Source organism: Triturus cristatus, chromosome 10, assembly GCF_964204655.1.
Source record: "Triturus cristatus chromosome 10, aTriCri1.1, whole genome shotgun sequence".
In the NCBI taxonomy this organism is placed as follows: domain Eukaryota; kingdom Metazoa; phylum Chordata; class Amphibia; order Caudata; family Salamandridae; genus Triturus; species Triturus cristatus.
This window is the reverse complement of record NC_140593.1, coordinates 179,771,678-179,795,399: the sequence shown is the minus strand read 5'-3', so window position 1 is coordinate 179,795,399 and position 23,722 is coordinate 179,771,678.

Here is a 23,722-nt window from a genome sequence, read left to right as displayed (position 1 = left end):
GTACCTATGTAGGGAAAGAAACCTTTATTGAAATCTGTGTATTTCTCCCATGCTGTTTCAGTGTAGTCGACAATCGGGAGATCTCTCTGCTGTCTATTGTGTACTAAATGGGTATTCCTATGATAATCAGGCGGGGCTAGGAAAACAGGTGGTAGAAGGAATGCAATGTAACAGGTACCATCCCAATCTAGGGGTAGGCGTATATATGCGGTGTGACCACAGATGAAGTAGGAGTGACGGGAAGCTCTAAATGTAGACTTGCCTTTATCACTGAATTCTATTACAGTGGTACATTTACTATGGCCCATGTGTATTGAACCATTCTTTCTTACACATAATTCGCCTCTAACTGGAAATACTGACATAGCGGGCAAGATTGGTGTAGCTTCGGATTCAACATTCAGTATCATGAGGTTAAGTGTAAAGTTACCTAATCCATATACTTCATTTTCTAGATCAGTCCCTGTTCTTTTGGTAAGTCCCTCCTTGTTAGGGTAGCAGACTTTAAGTAAAACTAGGTTCAGGTTTCCCCATACCCAGTTGTCTTGATAAACTACTGAATTTGAATCTAGGGAATTAATCAAACTAAACCATGCTCCACAGGAGCCATTGTGTGTGAATGGATACGGAAAGAGGGGCAGAACTCCCCTATATTTCTGATAGGGAGGGAGTCGGCCACATATCCAACAATTTGTAGCATTGCTGGTCTGATGAGAATGATGTAACATACTAATGAATGTGTTGTTGCGCAGCGCAAATCTATAGGACAACTCATGCGGAGGTAATTCGCTAAAAGAATGTTCGGCAGTAGCATTGAAAGCACGCTTGGAAATAGGGTAATACATGTGTAAAAATATACTGACACTAATAATCAGAAGACTTAGAAAAAACATAATCAATAATGTCACTATGCAGTGACTACGAAGTGATTTACAGTACGCATGTTTCTTGAGCTGTTTCTGTCTATTTCTCTCTCTATTTCGGTCTAGAGGATACATGTCAGAGACAAATTCAACCGATTCACCTTGGAGAGGACTTAAACAATCAAATTGTCTGACTTGCTAGACCTTAGTTTCAGTTTATAATTCTCCTTTTCTGGCTCATCAACCAGGGGGAGTTTTGAGTCAGTCTGTGAGGGAATGCAGGGCTGAAAGTTCGAGTCGGATGGTAGTCCATGAAATTTTTTGATATGGCTCGAGTGCAACCACCCTTTACGTCCCTCAATCTTCACAGCTGTCCTTGTGGTCAATAAGACGAGCTTAGGCGACTGCCAGCGAGGCTCCAGCGGGTTCCTTCTGTCGAAGTTCCTTACAAGTACAAGGTCTCCCGGAACCACGTCATGGGGCTTCACCTCAGTGTTATCGGGAAAAGCTGCAGCTACCTGTGAACGACAAGATTGTAGTGCAGACATCAAGGAAGCCAGGTAATCTGTCAGCATATTACAATCAACATCAGTTATTTTACGAGGTATAGTCGTCCCCCACATATTTGGTGGTCTACCGAAGATCACCTCATACGGAGATAGCCCTGTTCGAGAGTGTGCTACCATTCTCATATAAAAGAGCGCAACTGGTAGAGCTACTATCCAGTCGACACCTTTTTCTCTACATACTTTGGACAGTCTAATTTTCAAAGTTTGATTATGCCGCTCCACGAGACCTGCTGCCTCGGGATGTCGGACGCAGTGGAATTTCCATTGGTAGCCTAACAGAAGTGAAACATGTTTCATTAGCTCGGATGAGAATGGCTGGCCATTATCTGAGTATAGGACACGGGGCAAACCATACCGTGGGAAGAATTCTCGAACTAACTGTTTGGCAGTAGTCGAGGCAGTGTAATCTGAGACGGGATACGCCTCTGTCCACCGGGAAAGAGCGCATACAACTACGAGGACATATTTGAATCCTCGACATCGTTCCATCTGGATATAATCCATCTGGAGGACTTCAAAAGGGTGATCGGGGGGTTGAAATCCACCCTGTTCTACAGGTACACCTTTTCCTGGATTGAACTGACAACAAATCATGCAGGTACGTACTTTCTGTTTAGCTGCTGCTCGCAAGTGTTTATTGAACCAAATGTGTTGAATACTGTCTAGCATAGCTTTCTCTCCTAGGTGCGCTGGACTATGTATTGTGTTAATGATGACCTGAACCATTGAGTCGGGGAGAAACCATATAGATTTTCCCTTCGTCATCCATCCTTGATCCGTTTGGATCCCTCCTAATTCAGTCCATCTCTTTATTTCTTCTGGTGTAGCATGTGTCTGTATGTCAATTACATCAAGGGCGGGATCCTTAACTGTCATGCAGTGTGTTGGTGTCGGAACTATTGTCTTTGTCGTGTCAGTTGGATGAGTCTGATTCTGAGCAGTCTGTTTAGCTGTTCTGTCAGCTAGGTCGTTACCCTGAGAAATAATGTTAGTCACTTTTGTATGGGCTTTACACTTCATAATCGATATTGCAGTAGGCAGATGTATTGCATCTAACAGAACTTGAATAAGGGGACCGTGCTGGATGTGGGCACCGTGAGAAGTTAAATAACCTCTCTCTCGCCAAAGCACGTCGAAGTCATGGACGACTCCGAATGCATAACGTGAATCTGTGTATATGTTGACTTTCTTATTCTTGGCTTGAATACAGGCTTGTGTCAGAGCGATGAGCTCTGCTGCTTGAGCTGACAAGGTATCAATACAATTTGTTTCAATAATTTCAGTGTCTGTTGTGACTGCATAAGCGGCCACTAACTCTCCTGTATTTGTTCTCATGCATGAACCATCTACATACAATGTCAGGTCTGGATCTGATAATGGAATATCTGTCAAGTCTTGTCTGGGTTTCGTCGTAATAGTAATAACTTCAATACAGTCATGTGCCAATGGGTCTGTTCCACTTAATGGCAAAAGTGTGGCAGGATTTAATGTACTACAACGTCTGATTTCTATGTGTGGCTGGAACAGTGTCAATTCATAACCCGTCAGTCTTGCTATAGTCAAGTGTTGTGTTTGGGTCCGGTTCAAGAGAACCTCTACTGCGTGTGGTACTTGTACTGTCAATTGATGTCCTAACACTATGGCATCGCTTTGTCTGATTGCTAAAGCTGTTGCTGCGACTGATTTCAGGCACGCAGGAAGAGCCTGAGCTACGGGGTCTAATGTACTAGAAAAATAAGCACATGGCTTGTGTGATCCTGCTTGTTCCTGCGTGAGTACTGACAAAGCAGTACCTTCACGTTCTGTGACAAAGAGTGTAAAACGTTTGCTGTAACATGGCGTTGCTAAAACAGGTGCTTGACATAAAGCTTTCTTTAAGCTTTCAAAAGCTTGTGTATGTTCCTGAGTCCAAGGGAAGACAGTCGATGTCGCTGCCTCCTGTGTTGTCAACTGAATGAGTGGTTTCGCTAGAAATGCATATTGAGGGATCCACTGCCTACAGTACGAAGTGAGGCCTATGAATGCCCGTACCTCCTTTTGTGTCTTGGGTGGCGGCATGTTAACAATTAACTGGATACGGTCGGGTGTAAGCTGTCTTCCCCCCTTGGACAGCAAGTGCCCAAGGTACACAACTTGCTGGACACAGAATTGCAGCTTTGAAGGGGACACTTTGTGCCCCTTGTCGGCTAAGAAATGTAAAACCGTCAGTGATGCTTTTTCACATTCAGGTTCGCTTCGGGCGGTGATCAGCAGATCATCGACGTATTGAAGCAGGGCAGTGTTAGCTGGCATGTGGATACTGTCAAGTTCTCTTTTCAGTGCTTGGCTATAGATGCTGGGGCTTTCTGTGAATCCTTGAGGTGCGCGTGCGAATTTAAAACTTCGTCCATTTAAACTGAATCCAAACAAATATTGGCTTTCCGGATCGATTGGGACGCTAAAGAAAGCGTTCTTGAGATCAATTACAGTAAAGAACGTTGCTTCTGAATCTATGGCTGTTAGCAATGAAGAGATATCTGGGACCACGGGGTATTGTGGTATAATGCATTTATTTAATTCTCGCAGATCAATAACTAATCGATATACTGGCGGTGCTTTTGGATCAGTTCGTTTAAGAATCGGAATTATCGGGGAATTACATATATTGGAGTCGGTTTCCACGACCACTCCTTGTGCAATGAGCTCGTCAATGATTTGCAGCAAAGCCACTACAGCATCTGGTGGTAATTTATATTGTCGCATTCGTGGTAGTACTACTCCTGTTTTGAGTGTGACTCGATATGGTGTAATGTGCATACAACCTACATCAGTGGGGCCTTGCGCCCATAAATGTGCAGGTAGATTCTGTAACCGGTGATCCATGTCTCTAGACACGTAGTGACCTTTAAAGTCACGCAAAAATAATCGTACTCCTTCCGGAGAACAACATATTATAGCTCCTAGAGCTTTCAATGTTTTTATACCTAACAAGTTTTCTGGACATGATTTCGTAAGCAATAGATCTGTAGTCCGTGTCAATGGACCAACTGTGAATGCAAGTGGTTGCGATACTTCGTTAATAGTGGGCTTTCCTGAAAAACCAAGGGAAATATTTTGTGAGCCTGAGAGGGGTGCCCCTGGGACTTCGCTGTGACTGATAGTGGTTCTGCTTGCCCCTGTATCGAGTAGAAACTTTCTGTCTTTCCCTAATACTTGACTCTGTACGTAAGGACCCTCTTGATCTACGGGAACCTCAATAAGGGGTAGGCCAACTTCCCTCTCTAGGCTATTTCATGTGTAGCGCTGATACTCTGGGTAGTCATTTTGTGCATACTGGTACATCTGTTGTGTCGTGTTTTGTGTTGCAGCAATAGGCTGTGGCTGTTGTTGTGGTTGTGGTGCGGTCTGTTGTACAGCTGGCATAGGCTGTATATTCTGAGGCACTTGTTGTTGGATCTGATCCTGTCTAGGCGGACGTGGTCTCTCTTTCGTTATACCCGTAGAGATATTATGTTTCAGAACTGCGCAATCGTGTATATAATGACCTGGCTGTTTACAATAGTTGCATGTCCCTCTTACAGGACCTACTGAATCATTGGACTGTGTCGTACCCTTTTTATGACCGTCAGCTGGAACTGACTGAGCAACAAGCATTTTCATTTTCGTGTCTTTCATACGTCTTTGTTCATGTTCTTGTTCTTCTCTAATTCTATTGTGATGATATTGTAACATTTGTAACATCTGTGACGGTGTGTTACCTTGCCAAGTACTCTCGAATTTTAATACTCTATTCTTAACTTGGGGCAGGGAATTCTCAACTAATTTTGTCACAAACAGATGTGGATACGACTCACTACTTGCTTTTATGCCACTATTAATACCAAAACATTTTTCGAATCGGGAATAGAAATCACTAGTGTCTTCATCTTGTTTTTGTTTACAGGCTGAAATTGCACCCCAGTCTTCCTTTTTCGTAGTTAATAAACGTGGTAGTACCTGCACTAATAATCCTGGTAATGCTGTAGTCCTTTCCCCAAGCCCTGAACCTGCAGCTCGGGCCCTCTCTTCGTTTTCTAATGCTGTCCAATCTATCTTTTGGTCTCCCACCTCCCATTCCTTTTCTTTGAGTTTCTCGTAAATACCGGCAGGCAATAAAACTTTCAATATTTTCATAATGTCAGGATAAGTATACTCTCCCATGAGTAACATGTCTTTTATCTCACGGTGGAAACCTGCTGGGTCTTTGTCATGGCTAGGTACTACTTTCTTCATTTCTAATAATTCAATTTTAGTTATGGGCGTGTACACAAACACGCGTTTAAAATTATTGTCTTCACCTCTTATTGGGTGTACTTCGCGTAAGGGATTCTGTCTGTCTATGTGGTACGTTTTTCTTTCCAACTTGGGGGGAACTGAAACATGTTCTGGGCATACGAAGACAATGTACTGGTGTCGATATTCTAGAATTTCTTTAATTAAATCAGTACCTGAACCTCTCCATTTATTCTTGAGTAATTCTATCAGTATATCAGGTAGGGGACCAGGATCAGAGTGTTGGCTTCTATACAATATAACGAGGTGTTGTATCATGTATATACCAGCTAAACGCTGTTCGTCTGGGGTAAGGTTCAAAAACGTGTGTGCTAGCGCATCATCACTGTATTTTTCAGAACTGTCAGCCCATTGTACTGCTGACCTGGCTAATTCTTGTTCATCCATAGAATCGAGCATATGATACCCCCTTCGGTCTCAAAGTAATTTATCAGCAGCCTGGAATAAGTGTTCAGGGGACTTCGTATTTAGCATAGGGGTTTGAAAATGTCTGTTGCATTCTGGACGTATCGGACGTATTGGATCATTAAAGTATCTGGTATTACTACAAGGTCTTCCCCTACCTACATAAGCTATCGTTTCTAATTGTCCTGTGGTCATTTCTGATTCTTCCTCCTCCTCTCCCTCTGATTCAGTTTTATCTGCCTTCAATCTGGCTTTATGTATTCGTTCTATTTCTTTGCGGATCTTTCGGCACATAGCTACTATACACGTCTGTTTATCATGTTTTCCCTCTGATATATTCTGACCCCATCTGGTAAGTACTTGCATTTCATCCTGATCTACCCCAGGCCTATCTCTGTCTCTGATCAAGCAGTTTATGAAGAAGCGTAACAGTAATCTTTGTATATCCACTTTCTGATAATCCATGGCTTCGTCAATACTTTCAGGGCCTTGCCCTGTTTGGACAAAGCGATATATATTGTCTAGATGATTAACCATTCCTGGTAGTGTCGTTAAATACATTGAAGCTCGTCGTATACGTAGTGATGATAGCAGCATTCTGTCATTTTTACCGGGCACTGGATCATATCTACAATCTACAAGATGTTCCTTAAACATGTCGGACGTTGCTATTTGGGGTGTACGTTGGTTGGCTAAGTCTCTAAGAGACGATTTACTTCGTGATGGTGGCGTGGCAAAGATTGCTGTCGCACCTCCTGTCGCACCTTCTGAGGTGCTAGGCACGAAAGGATTTGTGGGATGTAAGGTAGAAACTGTGGATGCAGGAAAAGCGGTGGAAACAGATGGACCTACTGGATTGTGCGGAGGAGTTTGTTGTTGCGGAGTTGGGGGCGGATGATCTCGGGGTTGAGCACTATCGACAGGTGGCGTATGTGATGGAACATTAACATATTCGGGAGCTACATCGTCTAAATAGGAGGACAGGAAAATATCTTTTGCGGTCTTGGGATGTACTTTAATCGGGAGTAACGGGGGTGGCAAATCCTTCGGTATTTCCGGGGTGGCCTTAGGTAAACCTTCGGCCAAAAGAGGATACATACCGTTCATAAGAGTGTTCCGTTGTCTGTCTACTTGTTCTGTTTTTACTCGGATACCTTCCTCAACTAATACGTTTTCTCGGGCTTTATTTGAGTTCTCCCTACTTTTCTCTTCCTGTCTGAGCGCTTTCTCTGTGCGCCTATGCGACTCTTTGCGCCATAACTCAATGGCATCTTTCTGTGACTGTCTGGCTTTCTTTTTCCATAATTCTTCTTCTACTCTCATGATGCAATCTGCATCCCATGTCCCAGCTGCGGGCCACCTCTGACTTTCTGCTAGATCCTTGGTGTAGTCCACCCATAGGTCAAGATATAATACGGCATCTAGGCTATGTTTATGATACATAAAATACCCTGGAGTGTCCCTAGGTGGAATGGGAACAGCTTCTTCGAGTACTCCTTTTCTAGTCTTGATCTGTCTTAATTTTGAAAAGAACGGCATCTTTAAACCTTGCTACTTGATTCTTACTCAAACTGGACTTGAACACAATTAATACGAAAAACACAATAATGAACACTCATTCATACCACAATTTTTAAAACACAGTAAAACATTTAACATTTAACATTTAACGAACAATGATAATTAGAAGAAAACTAGTTACTGACATAATACTAATACTAGATAATACTGCATTATATACATGAACATACTAGATATACTGCTAAACAGTACAGATACACTGCTAAAACAGTGCAGACCGGATCTGTGTACCCAAACCCGTCATGACCGGCACAAATTAATGTGCACGTCTAACTGCCTCCCCAGCAACGGTACTCACCGGGTAGCACGGAACGGAAGGCCTCGGAACTGAACTGAACTGGACCGGACTGGACTCGACTGGACTCGGAACTTCGGAACCTGGTGGGCCTCTGTATACCTCGGATCTTGCTCTCTCAGCTAGGCTCTGGTCGGGATACTTCGCACTTCTCACCGCCTCGTCTGGGTGTTGATCGCAGCCTCAGTCACCCCCGCTTGGCCGGAGGGAGATACAGGAAATCCTGCGGGTACGCGTTTTTTGTCCGTCCGGCTGTGGCAGGAGACCGGGCCTGCAACGCACCTCCGGCGCGTGAGATGAGAAAGTGTCCCTGTTCGGGCGCCAATTTATGTGGTAAATATTTAAATTACCTGTACTATTTTTTATGCGGTAAAGTCTAGTAAGAATAACTCAGTCAAAATAAGAGGCAGAATCCGTGGTATTAGAGGTTCTGAAAAGGACTTTATTCCTTACAAAGGAATTATGGTTCGAACCAGGCAATCATATTCCATCACCACGAAGGTTCAGGAAGGGATAGGCAATACATTATTGACAAGTAACAATATATATATGAAAAGCATTGCATTAAGACAGATGCAGGAGGCGTAACAGCTGATAATACAGATAAGAATACACATACGTAATGAAAATAGGCGGAATAATAGGCGTATACTAGAAACGTCATTTAAAATGATGTCACAAGTGGGTGGATCCATAAGAGAATCCTGCAGTGTCAGCAGAAATATTTGGCAGAGATGCGCGCGCAGCCGCATGACGTGTGATTGACGTGTGATTGACGTGCAACTAGAGGGTGAAGGGGAATTGACATTTAGCTCTACATGTGGAGACAGAAGTCTGGGGGGTCAGGTCAACCTAATCCCAAATCGTATCTAATATCTTTGTTTAAGGAACTGTTTTATCCAAAAGGAAATGTCTTTCGGACGGAATCTATTCTATACTGACTGTTAGTGCATGTACAAGCGTCTATGTGTCTACATGAGATGCGAGGGGGCAGGAATCTTCCATGGTAACAGGGGCTATGAATTACTTGTATAAAGACAGCGAGGCCGGGCCCTTTGCTCGGTAGCTGGAAGGATGTTTACCTAAACTACTAGACAGGAATGCATTGGATGAGGAGCGGAGCAGATAACTTGAAGGCTGAATACAGTTTTTTGGCAGGCAACAGGCCACGTCAGGCACCGTTAGCCGCGCAGGGAGTAGGACAAAGTTCATGGATACGGATGCAAGTCCAGGCTGGAGCATTTCAGAGGCAGAAGCAGGAAAAGGCTTGATGGCAGAATTCAGGGCGTACTCGCCTGAACTGTAAAACATGAAAAGTGAACCATATAAAGTCGGTGGCCAATCATACTTAGGAATGGAATATTCGACCCACTCATGGCGGATCTGAAAGAGGACATGTTGACGTTGGACGCACATGCATTTGCGTCTTCATAGCTGGAACTGGAGGGAACATACATGTACTTGTAGCATGTACATGGAGCCGTTGGGGTCTAAGATAGGGGACATAACTGGTCATAAAATTCATATTTCCTCAGAGGAGACGTGGAATTACACGATACAAATGTATTTTTTGGTTCCTGTTCCGTTATGTTTATTTTGTGATTTTTCCTGAGCGGAGATTTTTAAATGTAGCGATGCTACATCCTTTCCTTCTCGCTTTGCTCAGAGGTTTGACGGAAGAAGTTAATTACAAATTATGTTTTTCTTTGTTCAACTTGCTATAAGAATTGTTAGCCTAGAGAGGGCTTTGCCACTTGCCATTTGCCTTTTGCCGCGTTCCGAATCTGCGCTGGTGAGGATCGTTGCTGAGAGGACTTCGTCTTGAGAGACTTTACCGAGAGACTTGTCCTGACCTGTTCTGACATTTAGCTAGAATAGGTAACTATGAGAAAAATGATTTATTCTGATTGATTTTCTTTGACTAATTTTAGATAAAGCAATATAACTTTGAATATGGTATTGGTTCTTATTTCTTGTCAATTATTGAGTATCCTATTTTGATTATTATTGTATGGATTGTTTAGATTATGTTTAAGGGCAGTCTCAATAACCAGATCTTATCGACCCCGATATAGATGCAGGGTGTCTAGGAGTTTTTCTTTCCACAGGTTATTGCTGGTAGAGTATTTGAGCGTATGTTAGTGAAATGGGCCCTAGTGTATGAAGAATGTATGTGCGTGTAATTGTGAGATTACTCTATCTGTGGAAGTAGGGATATTATATGCACCCTGATCTCTATCACTCTCCTGGAAGTAAGGAGGGAGGATAGGAGACAAAGCTGGGCGGCAGCCTGATTGCACCGAATCTAACATGGACTGTTACAATCAAGACCCACTCTGTGATAACTGGAAGAACCAAGGGGTATATTAACAACGGCCAGCGATAATTATCGCTGGCCGTGCTTAGCGATAATTATATTATCGCAGGCTATCTCTGGTATTTATCGCCCTGGTAGCGCGTTATTAACAACGCGTTACTCCAGGGCGATAAAAATTCCAGAGATAGCGAGGTTATCACCCTTTTGCAGGGAACATCGCTGGTTTTCCAGCGATGTTCCCTGCAAAAGGGCGATAACCTTGCTGATATCAGAATAATCCACTCCCTATGTTAGGGATGGCTAAGTCAGGATTTTAGCAGACGTTAGGTTTTGGCAAAAACAGCCATTTTTGCCAAAATCTAATGTGTGCTAAAATCATGTGGGCTGTCTTGTAAATATCGCGATGTAAACATCAGCGATATTTGCAAGGTAGTCCATCTTGGGTACGCCCAGTAACGCCCACTTTGCATCTTATTGGAGATGCAAAGTGAGGCGTTGGGGAAAAGGGTGCTAACATGCGATTATGCATGTTAGCACCCTCTTGTAAATAGGGCGCTGGTTATATCTCTGCTTTTTTGGCTTTGTAAGCCAAAAAAGCGGAGATAAACCCTTGTAAATATGCCCCGAACTGTGAAAGTCTTGGAGCAGCTTGCTATAGAGAGGGTAAATTCCAGGGATCCTAGTCACGTTATCACTTTGACCATGAAGCTAACCGTCTGGACAAGAAAGGGGAAGTAGCAGGGTAGAGGGGCATCTTGACCTTAGCTCCCAGAACATTAAATTGCATTTTGCCTACATAGAGAGCACAGTATTCAGTTCTAGTGTGCATTAAAGCACGTTTCTTCTTGAAAGTAAATTACTGGGTTGGAAGAAAAGTTATTCTGCTACTGTGTATGTTGAGTACTTTGCCTGAGCATCGCTACACTACCTCCCTGACAAGGAGGGACAGAATCGAACAGATAATAGACTGTGGCACCAGAATAAAAGTGGCTCCCATTCGGGAATTAGAAAGATATACAAGTGGCCCATGTTTGCAAATTGGGGTCGTTTTGAACTTGTAAAGACACACTGTAAGTGTTTTGCAAGGTAGGGAAGACTGCATGGGTTTGGCTTGCTGCAGGCAATGTTTGTGGTAATATCAGAGAAATCAACATTAAAAAGCAGCCCACCAGACTATAAAACAGACAAACAAACATTAACAAAAACTGCCCACACAGACTTGTCAGATCAACCATTTGGGCACGCCTGATTGCCCTATAGGCCAGGCCGACCCTGCTGGCAAGCCTGTAACTGCGCTACCACTAGGAGTCAAGTGCTGAAGGGGGTTGCTCTTGGCACGGAGTGCGGAGTAATTGGACGGACTCCGGGATGTCAGAGGCAAACTCCCATGGTTGAGACCCAGCAATGCCTGCTGGCCCCATGGCCCCCCCAAATGGGGTCTGACAGAATGTTCAGTATGTATGAAATCGGAGCCTTTTATCCATTGTCTGTCCATCTCTCGACACAAGCATCTGGTTTTCCATCATTTAATATGATAGTTCAGCACTAGCCTGGCATCCCTCTCTTTTTCTCTCCATTTGTGTGCGTCTCTTCACTTCTCTAGCAGGCTGATTCTCTGCCAGAGCACCTGTCTATGTGCCTTGTGTGTCTCAGTGTGCCACTTAGACATTGCACGGCTGTGCCAGTCTATCTGTCACTACATTGATCTCTGCTCAATGTTGTCAGTCTGTCAGTCTAACCTGCATGACTTCCGTTTGATCCCTCTGTCTTGATCTGTCTGCTCGTCTATGTGTCAGTTGTCAACCCTACTATGTTTGTTGTACATGTCCTTTTATATGTATCTGTGTGTCAGTCTGTGTCTATATTTATATGTTTTTGCTCTTGTAGTTCTGTCTTTCCTGTAAGAGTCTGTTTCTCTGTGTGACAGTAAAGCATTGCATTCGAATGTTTTTGGATCCATCCATCCACCCACCCACCCACCCACCCACCCACCCATCCATCCATCCATCCATCCATCCATCCATCCATCCATCCATCCATTTTAAATAATTAAGATTTCTTCTGACGGCAATACCATGTGATGTTTTTAATTAATTAAGATTTTGTTTTTGATGACCAACATCATGTCCATTTTGCACCTTTAACTTTCGTTTATTTTATGACGAGTTGTATTTGTTTCTAGATACTAATGCGAAAAAGCCTCAAAATGAGGGCAGCAACAACATTTGCTCGGTAACTACTGCCATCCATCTTCGCCTGATGTCCACACATTCGTCTTGCTTTAGATAGCCTGTCAGCCCGCGGTAATTCCCGTTCACATAAACAATAAATGCCAGCACATCTTCTGTGTCCATGTAAGAGGTCAGCATCCCTTCAGAACTCATTGACTTCCCTTAAGTGCACTTGTATATGACCTTGCCGTTGAGTGGAATGGCTGTTTCTGAATATTGAACAATTGGGCAAGGCGTCCTCTTTTATACACCACGGAACAACCAAAGCAGCCGTCATTCCTACAATCTGGCAGGCACCCACCCGGACAGCGCTGTGTTTGTAAATTCTCTTTGAATAAATGACGGACGAGATTAACCAAAACAAAACAAAATAATGGCGGAATTCAGCAATCCCAGAAAATGTATTTTTTCACCAGTTACGTGGTTAAGAGTGTAGAAAAGTTCACCCGTAAGAAAACGTTGGTCCCGTTTTCTTTAAATGAAAATTTTGTAACGCAAATAGACCTACTTAACACTACATCGTGAACACATGAAAATTTGACTGATTTCAAACAATTTGGGGCATATTCACATGTAGCTATCGCCGAGTTAACGGCACTTTATCGCAGCAAAAGTAGCGATAAACTTATCGCCCCAATAACAAGCTGTTGTTAACATCCCACAGCACCAGTTTACCAGCGATAGCAGACGCAAAAAACATCGCACAGATGACCCCCGCAACTATCGCTAATGAGATGCAGAGAAGGCATTCCCGTGCCAAAAGCAGCGACAACACCACTCCACAACATTCTCAACGACCAGCCAGATCTGAGATAAGAACACAAAACAGGCGATAAGGCTAGTTAGCACCAGGAAACTAACACCTGCTCTGACCTGGTGCAAAGTCGGACAGCAGCCTGCACCACAAAAGGGAGCCCAGCCCAGAGCTACACCTGAAGAACAACAGATGCACCCGAGCAACTGAACATGCAGCAAGGAGGGCTGAAAGGGCAACAACATCCGCCGCCACCACCCCCATGACCCCTCCCCGGCACCCCCCAGACATGCCTCATCAGCTACACCTAAACATGTACAAAATAATCTGCATGATGTCGCACAATCACAACTGGTGACATGCATGTGTCATCACAAAAATGAGCATCACACATTCACTTTCGAATCAACAAATGAAACTTTATTAAAATGAACACAGAACTGAAATGAATACACATGGCGGCTCCCCTCGGGACAATCCATAGGTCACAGCCTGCAAGACAAAAATCATCATGAGAAGGTGTGTTCTGCGCACATTAAAGGACACAGAGAGAGTGAAGGAGAGAGAGCACGAAGGAGAGGGAGTAAGAGAGATAAGAAGAGAGGGGGAGAGAGAGAAAAGAAGAGAGGGTAGAGAGAGATAAGACGAGAGGGGGAGAGAGAGAAGAAGAGAGGGGAGAGAGAGAAGAAGAGAGGGGGAGAGAGAGATAAGAAGAGAGGGTGAGAGATAGACAGAGTGCCGCCCCTGTGCACCCAGGCCACACTGTTCACCTGCTGCCACCGGTATGTCTCCAACCACTTCTCGGTATGTATTGCAGTTGACCAGATCACACATCTGAGACAGACCCGTCATCTGAAGCAGAGTCCAGATACATGTTTGGCACAGTACATACTATTGCACAAAACAACATCGACTGCCTGCCCATGCACACCCAGGCAGAGGCAGTGCAGCCCCTCCTGCCACCCATCGGAGCATGCCCGCCCATGCACACCCAGGCAGAGGCACCCCAACCCCTCCCGCCACCTATCGGAGCATGCCCGCCCATGCACACCCAGGCCTCACTGCTCACCTTCCGCCACCGGCATGTAGAAAAGAGGTCCCACCACATGCCGCTGCAAGCCACAAACCTGGGGCCCGCGGACATGGCACCCTCCACATCATGAAGTCCCGCTCCGCAGGCCACCAGGTCTCACGTTTGGTGCTGGGTCTTGATTACTCCATGGCAGAGGACATACCAGTGCACCCGGCCTCATCGCAGGCTGCACACCCGCTCAGCCCGATAGGTGATTCTAAATCTGTGATCCCGAAGCGACGCCACGTGGCGGTAGGCCCGCTGGCTTTGGCCTACACTGTGGTCCAGCAGGGCACACAAAACCTGAGCTGTCTGCACCGCCGGGACGGGGCATCAGCGCAGGCTGCACACCCGCTCAGCACTTAAGGTGCCTCTACCTCAGTGCACCCAAATTCACCGTCCCGTGGCGGGGTGCCTGTACTAGCCACAAGGCCTTGGGTGCCACTAACCCTGTGCAACCCCAGTCAGAGCCACGTGGTGGTAGGTCTGTGACGGCCACAAGGCCTTGGGTGCCAACCCAATGCGCAACAACTCATGGGCCCTTTATGATTGAGAACTGTGGAGCGTCCCTAAACAAGTCACCACCAGCAGAGGGGAATGTGACGTTGTCGGCCCCTTATGTTGGTGGAGTCACATGGCCTGTGATGCCTGTGCCGGATGGGTGTGGTGTGTATGCAAACCTGCCCTCAGGGAGTGGCTGTGACATGCTGACAACTAGACCAGGGACCTGCACACCACCGGCGAGTACGCATGCGACGGGTAGCAATGACGGCCCCCTCCCCGGAGCGGAGTGTTGTGGCCTGCCCTACGCCGGACCAGCACAAGGCTTGCAACAATGACTCGTGGGCTCTGGGCGTGTACGGACATGGAAGTGACTGATGTGTGTGTCCCTGTTGAGGTGTCATGGCACCCGGAACACAATAGGCAATGTAGCACCCTCTGACTGGCATCCCACAGGATGGGCATCATTAACGCAAGGGAAATCACTGTCCCTACATTCATCCACACACTCATACATGAATGATGAAAGACATAACACAGCAGTGCGTTACTGGATGTTTATTACACATCCAGTGGAGTATTGCAGCTGCAGCAGTACAGGGCCATGCCAAGTACACCACAAAATATGTGCCCGTGGAGGGCCAGCCAGAGTCCATTCGGGGATGACAAGTACTGCGGGAGAGGAAGGGTACAGTCTGCAGTCTGCTCGCTGTGTCATTGGTCATCAAACAGGATATGGCAGTCCATGTTGCTGTCCAAGGTGAGAGCATCGAAGTGTATCGGGGGTCATGGGGCCATGTGCGGCACCAAGCAGAAACAGGCCAGGTGGCGGAAATGAATGCTAGTGCCTCCTTCTGAACACAAACCCATTCACGTCCTCATCCCTGGATGTGTGCTCTGCCCCACCTGTGGGTGTTGCAGTACCGGCTGAGGCACTGTGGGCCACTGACACATCAGGTGCCGGAGTGGATACATCTGCCACACTGTGAGGCAATGGCACACCAGGGGGTGGAGATGTGGATGGTGTGGGGCAGCAGCATTCATCATCGCCACGCCTTGTGACAGCAATGCCATGATGAGGATCTGCAGGGCATGGTAGATCCCAGCTACATTTCGCTGATGTGCAGCGGTGGCTGCCCTCTTTTCCATCTCCATCCGCACCATCTCCTCCATGAGCCTTCGCATGTGTGCCAGCTCACGGTTGTTATCGCTGGAGCCCCTGTGAGCGGACAGGTGTTCTTCTCTCCGCGCCATGACTCCAACAATGTCAGTCAGGGCTCGTTGTAGACCATGGAGCGGGCCTAAACGCCCAAGGATGGCGTTCAGTTTGGTTGCCATGAGGTCCAACCCCACCCGCACCTGCCCAGCCGTCTCCCTCTGGCCCTCAAGCACACGGCGTTGAAAGGCCGTGTGTTGTTCCTGGGGGTCTTGGGAGACTGCCGGGGCCATGGGTGCCTCCTGCTGGGTGGTTTGGGTAGTGGGTGGGGTCTCCTCGATGCAGCTGGGCAGCCCTGATCCAGGAGGTGAGTCGCAAATGATGTCAGAGATGTCTAAGAGGGCTTGTGCGTCGATGCTGGGGTTGTCCTCCTCGTCATCAGTGAACAGTGGCTGGGACTGCTCTGCAGGGGGTTTTGATGGTGGCCCTGCAATGTGAAGGGGAGATGGTGTATTGCAATGTGTCCACATGTATGTAGCTGCATGGTACATGTTGACATTCAGACAGCATGGCATTGTACATTGTGACAGTCTATAGATCTGAGGGATGACCCAGAGTCATTGAGGGTGTGCACTGTGCCCTGTTTGATTGTGCATGTGTGCCATCGTGACCATCTCCACCCGTCCCCCAACTACCTGGTGGTCACTCACCCCGTTGCGGTTGTGGTGTGTCCTGTTGAGCAGTGTACGGTCCCCCGACTCCGGCCACAGTATCCACACTGATGTCTGTCGACACCAGCTCCACCATGTCATGCAGCACGAGCTGTGGCGCTGGGCCCCCAACTCCAGTCTGCATTGGTGCCTTCTGGTTGGCTGCGAGTTTCTCCTTGGTCTTTCGCTTGATGTCATTCCATCGCCTCTTGACCTCATCCATTGTCCTTTTGTGCTCTCCGACAGCATTCACCTTGTCCACAATGTCCCACCATATTCCATTTTTGGTGCCCAATGACACGTTGGAGGTGACGAACAGTTGTTGATGGTGTTCCATCACCTCCGTGACTATGATCCTGTTTGCCTGCGGACTGAACTTTGTCTTCCTCTTCTTCTTGTCCTTGCTCTTCCCTGTCCCCGAGGTCCCGGGCTGGTCGTCCAGGGTGCTTGTGGGGTTGTGCTCATCCTCTGCGCCTGCTCCGGCTGCCTCCATGGTGCTTGGGTGTTGGTCAGTTTGTGTTTGGGTGTTTTTTCTACTTTTATGGTGACTTTTCCATCCTGCCAGGTGTGTGTTGCAGGCCTGGCACTGCTTAGCGCTGATTTCCTCATCGCACTTTGGCCCATCGTAGGTTTTTTTAGCGTTGGAGTTTGTGTTGTTATCTCCGTCGAGGTGGCTGTGTCGCGGGCATTGGTCGCGGGTTCGGCAAACTATTGCGTGGGGCCACCTTGTTGTGAATTCCATGGTGACACTGGGTTATTTTCCCGTGCTAGGCTGCGATGTGTAAAGTTGCGTTAACATATGTTGGTGATGTTTAGCACACGTTCTTGTGAATATACCCCTTTGTGTGGTCAGAGGGGTGCAAGGGCAGAACGCTGGGTCTAGTTTCAACTGTTGCTGCAGTGTGCACGGTTGTCGCAATTGCTTACTTAGATTTGTGAAAACGGTGTTAGGTATTTGCTGGTTTTACTGTTTTCTTTAACACTTGCTAGGCTGCAAGTCTAAAGAGCGACGCTTTTCATAGTGGCAAACTGGGGAGAGCTTTTAAGAGTCCAAACATATTTAGCTGTAAGAAAGCCTCGCAAAGTTTTGTTAAATGAACATTTTTTATTGCACACATGAACCTGTCCGCAGACCATGAGGATCTGAGAGTAGGATTTTAAGCATCTTTCATTAGAATTTGATTTAGTGTCCTTGACTAATAGATCTTTTAGAATAGGAATGCCCTTACCAGTAGTATTCATGACTCCTAGCCTGGGCCCTCCTTGTCATAGTCCTTACTGCATGAATCCTGGAGGCAGGCAGTTTCATGTCGCTAATTGAATACTTTCACTTTTAACCATGTTGGAAAAACATATTCCTATATTAGTGTTTTCTATTGCTAGAACCCATCCCCTATTCCCATAAATCCTCTGCTATGGTGCAGCAAGACCAGTGAATACCAAGCTCCATATGGCAGCAGACAGGTAGGGAGTGGAGATAATGCCGGATTGTGATGACAAAGACTTGTACTAGGAGTATTAAAGATTACTGGTAGTAATCGGATCATTACCTGTGTTGTCTTCATCCCCTTAGGTGTTACTCTGTGAGGATATCCAAGCAGAGTCAGACTGCTGCCAGCCAACACCAGTAATGAAACACTGCCAGATGACTGGTAAACCTACATTTTCTATAATAAGAAACTAAATTCAAGCATGCACAGAAGCACACAACAGCACACTAGCAGAAAGCCGGCCATAGTGGTGAGCTCTCATGTGCAAACAGTAATAATGTAGATATGTACGAAGATGAAAAAAAAAACATTTGACTGTCCTGCACATTTCTGACCCCCCCCCCCCCACCCCAGTCCCCCGGAGCTTCGGTCGAGGAGTTATCCACCCCTCTAGTAGGACACACTTAAAGACAGTCAACACTGTTTTGCCCACAGACTCCTAGGAAAACACAATGGCAAATTTAACTCAGTAGCTTAGAGTGGGTGTGGAAATTTTTCTCTCCTTCCCACCAGTCCCTACGTACCCAAAAAGAAAGGTCAGGATCGGAAGGATGCTGTTTGTTATGAGAAAATATTTAAGCATGCTGCACGTCCAAAGAGTGCAAAGTTTCTTCCTCCGAATTTGCAGGGTTTGGAAAGAAAACTAAAAGTATGATATCCTGATCTAAATAAAAAGACGAATTGACTTTAAAATTAAACATCATGCCATGGTCTCAAAATCACGTTATCAGGTAAGATCTTTACACAAGGAGTGTCTATAATCATGTCCACTAGATGGCTAATGAAAAAAAGAGTATGGCCCTTATTTATGGTGATTTGCCATAGGGTAGGAATGCACCGTATTTATGCAATATGGTGCATTCCTGTCCTTCCTTTCTCCCTGCTCTGCCCCAGCTCAGGCACCCTTGCACCATGGTGTGGCAGCATTACTTTTGTGCAGGAAGAGGCACCTTCCTGCGCAAAAATAGTTCTGAGAGATGTTTCCTCTTTCTATGTGTGCTGCAGAATGGAGCAAGCATGGAAAGAGAAAAAACCAAGGAGAAATACATATATTTCTCCCCAATATGCCTCTCTTTGGGAGACATACCGATTTGACATTTCCCCAGGTTTACATCACTTTGTAAATCTGGGGCAGCATAAAATTCCATGGGTGTTGTGTGAGAAAATCCATCACAACACTAATGGAACAACATCTATAATAAGGCGATGCAGCGATTTGTACTGCGTCACCTTACTCATGATTCAGAAGGCCACTCAAAGCCACGCAGGGTGGCTTTGCATGGCTTCATAAATCTTTATGAGAGCCCTGCATCACTCATATACTACTTTAAGTGGTGCAAAAGTGACGCTCTCATAAATTAACCCCTATATTTTGTTAAAACATACTTAGTATGTTCATAAATGCCTATAAAGAGAAAAGCTAAGAACTATATATAAAATTACAAATGTATCCATTGTTAATCAAAGTAGAATTTCCCCTTCTATTTGCTTCAAGCCTCCCATGACATTTCTTTGATCGTAAACCTTTCATGGCTTTAGCAGACCTGGAAGCCATACTCCATGTTGTACATTGCACATTTTCCAGAAGCATAATTTTGTTTCCAAACCTGGCAAGGGAAGCGGGATTTTATGACAATAACTTAACTAGTCAAGTCAAGTCAAGTCAAACCACTTTATTCGATTATTTAAAATTATAAAAGTATACTATACAATATAAAAACAGTTAAAAAACATAAAAAGGCATTTTCATTATTAAAAACAGTTAATCACTGTCAATAAACTTATGATGACTAGTTTATTCACTCCTGAAGGGCTGCCTGTCTATTCCTCCTACTCCTAATAGACGCAACAAGAAAACTGGCAACACCAAACATGATTACAGGGGATTCCATGAATTGTAAAAACAATAATGCAGGTTTAGTCTGTATAAAAGCTTTCTCTTTCAATATTGGAAAAATAAACCTTTTTCTCGCTTCATAATACAGAGGGCAAAAAAACATAAAATGCATGGTATCTTGGGGGGAGAAGTCATCGCATTTACAAGGAGCCGCGTCTTCCGGCCTAATCCATCCCTGTGAGTCACTTAATACTAAGTGGATCTGGTTGAAACGAAATTTTGTCAATAGCCATCTATGAAAGGAATTTGTAACAATAGACAAATATGGTTGCTTGGCGACGGACAAAATAAGCAAGAAGTAAGCCCTAACTGTTGGTTTACTTAGCTCTTCTACTTCGCGCTCAGCCTCGCTGAGCTTAATATAGTTTATTTTGACCCACTTTAGATCAGCTTTACATAAACCTTCGGGATTGGAGAAAATCTCTGGGCGCCCCCATTTCTTGGTTGACATTTTAATGTAGGACAGCCACTGGATTTCCTTCGTATTATCTAGTTTAATGCAATCCTTCAGGATTTTGTGGTTTAACGAGAGATTCGAATTTAACCAAATTCTAATCCATAACAGGATTGGGGCTATTTTTCTTATATCAGAAATGTAGCCTATCCCCAACTCAAGGTGGACCGAATGGGTCGCTGTAGATTGTGGAAGGCCGAGAAGGGCACGTAGAAATTTGTTTTCTTCTATTTGTATGGAATCAGGTTTAGTGTACCCCCATATTGCAGCCCGTATTGCAGCCCCATACCTGGCAATTGCAATAGTTTTGGCTTTATATATAGCTAAAATAGCCTCACAAGGCTTTCCTCCCAGTCTTTTTGCAAAACCTGATATTGCAGCTGAGGAGTTTCTCACAGCATTTACCTTTGTAGAGAGTTGCGGTACCCAAGTTCCTTTTTCATCAAAAACAACTCCCAGATAGGTAAACACTTTCACTCTGGTCATTACTTCCCCGCCACAGTAAAAGGTTTTAACATTGTTTTTACCCTTACCTAAAGACATAATATGCGATTTACCCTTATTGACCACAAAATCCAGCGATTTCATAAAATCCCCAAAGGAATCTAGTAATCTTTGTAAACCGAGAGGAGTACGGGCCAATAAAACTGCATCGTCCGCGTAGAGGAGTGCAGGAATGGATGTTCCTCCCATACGCGGAATATCAAGTGTAGCTGTTAACAGGTTATCTTCCAAAGAGTTTATATACAGAGTAAATAGCATGGGAGCAAGGATACAGCCTTGGCGCATCCCTCTGCCTGACATAAAGCTTGCAGTACACTTCCCCTCCTGCGTCATCCTTATTGAGGCTCTCAGATCTTTATGTAGGTCGGCCAGAAAATACACAAGGGGCCGGTCGAGTCCTAGTTCCAAGAGCATGGACCACAGCCTTGACCTGTTAACTAGATCAAAGGCCGTGGACAGGTCCATGAAACCCAGAAAGATCGAGCCCCCTACAGCTTTCGTGTATTTAGATACAATTAAATGTAAATTAAGACATTGGTCCTCTGTGCCTCTCCCGGATCTAAAGCCGTACTGGGCGTTGGTTAATATACCTTTCTCCGTAGCCCAGGCCGTTATCCTTGCTAAAATAACCTTCCCTAGGATTTTGATTGAGGAGTCCAGCAAGGATATTGGCCTATAGCATCTGGGATCTCCCCTTTGGCCCTTCTTGAACACGGGGATTATAATTGAGCGGGACCATGACTTCGGGAAAACTGTAACAGCTGAGGTATTAAATACGTTCGTCAGTATTTTAGCCCAATACTTGGTGTTAGCCTTGTACATATCAGAGGGCACTCTGTCAGGGCCTGGCGCCTTGTGCCCTGCCGTTCCCTCTATTGCTTTCTCAACCTCCGCTATGTTAAAACTAACAGGTATCGTAGGTGGATTAGAGATTGGTACCTCAAAGGTTTCCAGCTCTAAATTGCTCCCATAAATTTTTTCAAAATGGCATAGCCAGTCCTCCTCTGGGATGTTAAGTTCTAATACAGAGTTCTGGATGCCAGTGAACAGGGGAGTATTGACAATTGCCCAATAACGTAACTAGTTTTGTGTATTGGAATGAAATCCTAACATCTGCACATTAGATACGTTTTCATTGACAAGATTCTGTCACATGGTCACGTGCATTGAATTTTATTGACAGAAAACGGAAGACATACTAAGTCAATTTCACGTTATTTTAGCGCTTAGCTCCAACTGACCGTTTTCTAGGGCGAACCCTTGTCAGTTAAAATCACAATTGTCTTTTGATCTTTTGAGTTGCTGCCTGCTGTTTTTCATTCAACACTAATTGAACGTTAGGCTTCCTGATGTGTTGTGATTTATTTTTAACAAACACAATTACATCTAATGATTTGAAACGGGATCCTTGGAGACCACATTCGTAAAAAGGAGAATGATCTTCCAGATGCGTCTCTGCAAAGCTGCTGAGAAGTCAGCCAGCCAATGTTTCCAGAGTTTCACCGACTGACATGAACCCGGAATGAACCCGACCGACACGTACCCGTGATGTCCAACCTGCGCAGTACGATGCAATGCATGTAAAACCAGACCGACTCGCACGGAGACCAAGCTGCATGACCAACACGCACAGAAAACCGGGTCTACAAGTAATAGAGATCTCCGTGACCGACGCGTATGAAACACAGAAGATAGTCAGCGTGAACGAGGCGGAGAAGCCCGCATGAGCCTACATCAGTGTCCGTTTCCGTCAGAAGAACGTCTCCTTCATGCCTAGAAAACCCAAAGGAAAAAAGAAAAAAAGGACCAAACAAGCAATGACAAAGCCAAGAAATATCAAATAAAAAAAACCTGGGACAAAGACACACCCACAACTCCAACTATATAAAGGACTCCAATCACTACCATGATCCCTTGCAAATAGGAGACACAGCCAGCAGCAAACACCATCACACAGCAACCACAGACACACTCACAACTCATCCATCACACAACTCACACACCATCAGCACCTCACCAAAAGCACACACAAATACAGCTAGCAAAAACAACACTAACCCACCCTCACTTGAACCCTCACACACACATCATTCACCACCACCACCCATCACCATGCCCTCAAAGAAGAATCCAAAGTTCACAGATAGTGAGTTAGAAGTGCTGGAAGATAAGATCATCAGAGTAGAGCGACATTTGTTTGGTACATTGGTCCAAAGGACCCCCATGTCACAGAAAACCAAGATGTGGGCGAGGATTGTGGACAAGGAGAACGCATAAGCACCAGTAAGGCGCACAAAGGACCATATCCAGAACAGGTGGTATGACGTGCGCAGGAGGGTCAAGAAACTAATTGAAAAAGATCACGCCCTGAGTCAGTGCACCGGCGGTGGCCCTCCTGCCAAACCAGTCTACTTCAGGACCTGGGAGGAGAAGGTGCGGGACATTCTACCACCAGAGAGCATCCATGGTCTAACAGACATACCAGAGCCTGGTAAGTACACAAACAACATACCCAATAATGTGTGGCAAGGGGACAGTGAAACCATGCACACCAAGCAAAGTCACAGTAACCAATAGCTAATCATCCCAAGATGTGTATGCTAGTCAGACAA